The sequence below is a fragment of the Asparagus officinalis genome, chromosome 2 (genome assembly GCF_001876935.1).
Source record: "Asparagus officinalis chromosome 2, Aspof.V1, whole genome shotgun sequence".
Taxonomy (NCBI): domain Eukaryota; kingdom Viridiplantae; phylum Streptophyta; class Magnoliopsida; order Asparagales; family Asparagaceae; genus Asparagus; species Asparagus officinalis.
This window is the reverse complement of record NC_033795.1, coordinates 59,993,656-60,000,070: the sequence shown is the minus strand read 5'-3', so window position 1 is coordinate 60,000,070 and position 6,415 is coordinate 59,993,656.

The following is a 6,415-nucleotide window of genomic DNA, read 5'->3' as shown; positions in this document are numbered from 1 at the left end:
TCTAGGGTTGATTGAGATGTTACTCGCTAGCGCTTGACGCTCGTTGTTTTCCCCTTTTAGGTAACGAGCCAGGTGCACGGAGAGCTGTAGGTTGATGGAATTGCTTTAGCAGTTATTTATCTATATTGTTAGTAGTTTATGTCAGAACTCCACAGTAGATGTGTTTATGAACATTTGAGTTATCATTCTAGTTTTGTAAAGGCGATGTGCCTAAATGTCATTTCATTTGATTTCCTATGTCGATACACTTGTATTCAGTGATGTTATTTCTCTCAGAGATTTGTCTATTTATTTTAGTGGTGATGATTTCTTCAGAATATCTGTCATTTAGTATTTCTTTTGTATATTTTCTCTAGCCTGTTTTGTACCTACACCTGTTGTTGATTCTACTAGATAGATAGTAATTGTGATGGTGAAACATGCTATTACACGGTGTAGTGCATGGCAGGTTTGATATTCTTAGTTTTACCTTGGACTACAGCCTTGTTGAAACTAGGGGCGTTACAGTTGGTATCAAAGCTCCTAGTTCCAGTATCCTTAGGATCATCCTGTATCGAGTCGTGGAGTTAGAGTAGAGTTTCTTAAGATTCATGTATAGAGTCCACTAGAAATTTTTAGAATGAGTGATGATGTTATATACGCGTATTCAAAAATTACGAATATTTTTTTTTGTGTGAGACTAGTATTCATTGATATTAAAAGTATTTGCATGAATGATATATGATACGAATTTCTTATCTTTACGAATTCCATATATGTTTTGTTCGAGGACTTATAAACTTTTTTCTATATGCTTAGATGGCTGGACGTGATAGACCTTGTACCCAGAGAGTTGGTCAGGCAGAGCAACAGTAGGCTCCACCAAAGCCGCAACAGGCTTCACCCGAGCTGCAGCAGGCTCCACCCAAGCCGCAATAGGCTCCCTAGTATTTGATAGACCTGATGGCTCCCATAACCGCTAGGATGGCAGCACTTGAGGAGCTTGTGACGAATCACATCACACCATCACCATCACCACCACCACCACCAGTAGTTCCACCACCGATGATACCAGCTATTCCTGTTGTGGAAAATTTCCTAGAAGACACACACGTACCCACCCCATAGGCAGTTGCTTATAGAACCACAGAGCAGGAGGCTTGGCTCTGCTTAGTGGAGAGTGTTGGCCTTCTTGTTTTGATGATGTTTAACAAATAATTTATTTCTAATGTTGTTTGTCTAGTGTTTGTGTTTTCGTATTTATTCTAGGCAAACAACGTATTGGAGGATGGATGGAATAAAGCTTCAACGATCATATCCAATGGAGATTGGCGGAATAGTAGGTGAAGCTATGTACAATTCAAGTTGAAGATCCAAGTTCAAGCTTCATCCGCAAGTGTACCAAGTTGAGTTCATTGAAGACCTTCATCAAGCTTGGGTAATTTAGTTTAGGAGTTTATATTATGTGTGTTAGTACTTTAAGCTCAAATCATATACACACATACACGTTTTGGTTTTGTATATATATAGTTATATATATACATATATGTTTTGGTTTGATAGTTTTCAAATTTTAATATGAAACAATTTAATATAATTAGAAAACATATTTTTGTTTCATATTTATATGCATATATATGATTTCATCAATATCAATTTTATTTAGTTCAATGAAATCATGTTTTAGTGTATTATATGGGTATTTTAATAAAATACTACATTTATTATTTATAGACTTCATAACAATAGTTTACATCATTCTTCAAGTCTATAAAATCATTTTGTAATGTTTCAAAACATGGTTTAGCCAAAATGTCAAAATTCATATGTTTACATTTTCGTGTTTTGGCCTATTTTGTAAAATGATGATATTTTTCATTTGGGAAGTCCTTTTTAGAAACCAGTCGTTGTAGCATATTTATTATTATGTCTACAATCATTCCCCAAAGTTTTATATTTTTTTAGAATTTATTTGATATTTTTAAACAGGGTTTCAAAATCAGAATAACAGCTTTCAAAACCTGTTTTTAGTCTGTGTCTGTTCGCGGTCGACCGCCACGGTCGACCGTCATGAGTTCAAGATCCAGGTTATGTTTTGTTGGCTCACGGTCGACTGTGGCGATCGACCGTCGCAAGTCCAGAGACTTTTACGGTCGACCGTCGCTTGTCCAGAGCCATAGTTCTGTTTTTGTTGCTCGCGGTCGATCGCCACGGTCGACCACCGCACTGTCATATTAGTGCTAACGGCTAGTTTTCAGAGCCGTTGCTGTGTTAGTTTTTTGGTCTTTTCTTGGTTTTCTCTTGGTTTTGGGGTTTCATATAAATACCCCCTTATACCTCAGTTCTTATAGCAATCCAAGAAGTTTATAAACAAGAGTTTAACAAGGGTTTAAGTTTGTTTAAAGTGTGTTTATAAGCTTTTAAGCATTTGAGTGTTTCGGCTTTGTGAATCAATTCCACAAGAGCTTGAGAAGATCATCTATTGAAGTTTGAGCGTCCAACTATTCTCCCTCCACCTCTTGATCTATTGAGAAGATTTCTAAACTCTTATCTAGCTTTACATTTGCATAGTTATTTGATTATCTTTCTTTAAAGCTAGTTTTTATATTGAGTTTAGATTTGATTTTATTTACTCTCATTGTTACACACACCCACATGAGCTTATCGTATTTTCATACATAGTATATTTGGATTGGTGAGAGTTGTAACAATTGAGTGTGAGCTTTCATTATGTTCTCATCCATATTAGAGAACAATCATTTATTATAATTGTGCTTATTGTGAGATTCACTTTGTAATATACTTGTACACCGAGAGAAGTGTGTGGCGAGAGTCGGGGATCATCCCAAGAGGAGTGGCGTCGGTTGACTAACCTAGGGAGAGGTTGTAACCGAGCACTTGAGGGAGACACGTCTAGTTCAATACTTGAGAGGGTGTAGAGTGGGATTGCAAGAGTGGTGATTGTAAAGTTTTTGGTTAGCTAGAAAACCGAGTGTGAGGTGTAAACGTTGTTCAGGTAATCGTAGAAAACCGGGTTGTGTTAGTGGATTTCTCCCCGGGAGTGGGGAGCGGAGACGTAGGACGGAAGGTCCGAACTCCGTGATCATTTCATTGTGTTTGTGTGTGCTTTGGCGTTCATTTATATTTGTGCTCATTGCTCATATCGCCTTTGTCTCATTAGTTAGTTTGTCCACCTCTTTGTTTACATTATTTACCCTTGTGTTGTTTATATATCCTTGCTCATATATTTGTAATATCTCATTGCTAGGATATATTCATTAGTTCATATTGCTCATCTTAGCTCATATATATTATTGTATTTCATTCTTGCTCGGATAACTTGTTAATTAATTTTAATTGGTATAAAATCGGATTAGATTAGCATAAGACCCTAACAACCCCCTCTAGGGTCTAACAATTGGTATCAGAGCTTGGTGCTCTTTGATTTAAGGACTAATCAACTTGAGTTAAAGATCCAAGTTATCTTATTTGTGCTAATCTAGTTATGATTACATTTGTCTTGCTTGCATATATTCACATATATATCATGAATATAAATGTATTTCGTTTAGGCTATGAATCAAATGTTGCTCCTAAATTCATTAGTTTTCCTATACACAATGGGCTTCTAGATTTAAGCTATTTGTTGAATCTAGAAATATTGACTTATGGAAAGTTATTGATTGTACTTATATTGTGCCCACATTGGAGAAATCGAAGTGGAGTAATCATAATAAGAAAATGTTTTCAATGAACAAGCTTTTGTTATAATTTTTGCTTAATGCTTTTGACTCATCCTTTTCTAACAAATTTGTTCATTTTAATAGTGCTTACAAACTTTGGAAATTTATTGAAGCACATCAAGGGGACTTGGAGGCAATCCGACAAGCTTTGGAGGATTCTTCTTCAAGTTTATGTGGAGCATCATGCACACGGCCACAAGAGGATAACTCTTGTGTAGTAAGCGATTCCGATTCCGATAATGATTTATCTATTGATGAACTCACTTGTGCATATGAAAGATTATCTCATGCCTATAATAAATTACAAAATAATTTTATTGATCTTAAAAACAAGCATGTAGAATTAAAATCCGATCATGAGTTGTTAGGTTCCAAATTTGATATCATTGCTAAAGAGAATGTTACACTTAAAGAAACTAATGATATATTGAATTTGGAAAATAAAAATTTGAGCTCATCTATTGCTAATTTAACTCATGCAAATAAAGATGCCATGCTAGAAGTAGAATGCATTAGAAATGAATTTGATAACCATACATGCTCTACTTCTACTATCAATGATGTCGTGCCTAATGTTGAGTTGAATCTTGTCAAAAATAGCATATTATCTTTAGATTCAACATTAACTTCATGCATTGATAATCATAAGAAGCTTATGAATATGTGTGCCAAATCTAAGTCTAAATCATCCACTCATTATGCACACCTATATAGCAAAGTTTATAAATGCACTATTTGTGGTCGTAAAAGGCATTTGTCTAAATTTTGCTATGATGCACATAAACTTAAAAAATCAAATGTTCCTTGTGCATCTCATCAAGCTTCTTCATCACACACTCATGCACATGCACATAATGTTCATCATAAGCATGCTAGTGTGTATCAATGTAATTATTGTGGTTGGTTTGGCCATTTGGCAAAGTTTTGCTTTGATTTAAAAAAGAATTTAAGTTTGCCAAATATTTCTAGTAGACCACATGCTTCCAAATGTGATGTTTGTGGTAAATATGGCCACTTAGGAAAGTTTTGTTTTGATAATGTTTCACATTTGCAAAATAATCTTAAAAGATCATCTATGGTTGTAAATGTTTCCCGTGCACGAGCTAATGGTCTACAAAAACAAATGGATCTCTTTCATTGCACAAATTGTAATCGGAAGGGTCATTTGAATGAATATTGTTTTGACCGTGTTAGTGCACCATATGTGCCCAAGAGGGTTCATAACCCTAGGGCTTTGAGCTTTAATAATAGGGGTCATGTCCCTAAACAAACCGGCACCAAGAATGCTTGGGTGCTAAAATAATTTTTAAGCCAAGAATTTAAATGTTTTTCTTTTTTTCTTTTCTTGGTTTTTGAAAATTATGTTTTAAGATCTTTTGGTTATGAAAACAATTTTTCTTTTATTAAATCTTTTATTTTCATGATTATTAGTTTTGATTTAGATGAGAGGTTTGTATTTATATAACCCCCCGAGTTTATTGGGTGTTTATTCCCAAGAGCTTGATATATTATTGCCTCTCTTGAAATTCTTTTGTCAAAGATTTTGTTTTGATTTGTTGCTTTGAATTCATTATATTTCACTTATATGATGATATTTATATGTTTGTGCTCATGGATCATCTATTTGTGCCTTATAATGTATTCTATATTATCAAGTTTTACAAAGAAATTTTTTTATCAAACATTGTTTTTGAACTTAAATCTTAATTTATGATCTCATTAATTACTTTGTTTTTATTTGAAAACTTTTTGCATGATTCTCATGTTCTATCTTTTGATTTCATAAATCTATTTTTATACACTATGTTTTTAAAATTATGTAATGAGACACTTTTTCATATTGATATATTTATATGTGTTTCATTATCCTCTTGTATGTGAATGATATTTAGTACATTTTTTTATGCTTGCTCACATATTTTCCATGATCTTTTATTGCATATATTTTATATGACATTTTGATAGGGGGAGCAATCCCTATATTTTTTTACTCACTTATGCATTTTGATTGGGGGAGCTTTCGCTCTCTTTATTCTTCTATTTTTTCCTTTTTGATGTTGTCAAAGGGGAAAAAATATTGTGAGTACATTATTTACCCTTGTGTTGTTTATATATCCTTGCTCATATATTTGTAATATCTCATTGCTAGGATATATTCATTAGTTCATATTACTCATCCTAGCTCATATATATTGTCGTATTTCATTCTTGCTAGGATAACTTGTTAATTAATTTTAATTGGCATAAAATCGGATTAGATTAGCATAAGATCCTAATCACCCCCCTCTAGGGTCTAACAGAGAGATACCAGAAGATGAGGGCACTGGAGTTTCAGAGATTATCAGATTCTCTTGCATCACATAAGTGGAAGGAAGATATAGGTAACAACCTTGAGATACTTAATGTGACTTCAGTTCAGAAGCAGAGGCTAGCATCCTACAGTCTCAAAGGGGATGCAGGGAGATGGTATCGACTACAGTTTACCCCAGAACAAAGGATGACCCTCACCTGGGAGGAGTTTGTCTATTTTTCAATGAGCAGTATATCTCTTCCGCAGTACGAGCCGGGAAAGAGCTTGAGTTGTCCAGATTGACACAGAGAGACATGTCAGTAGCTGATTTTGAGAGCAGATTTATGAGCCTACTTCACTTTACAGGCATGTGGTAGATTGGAGAACGCCAAACATAGATGTT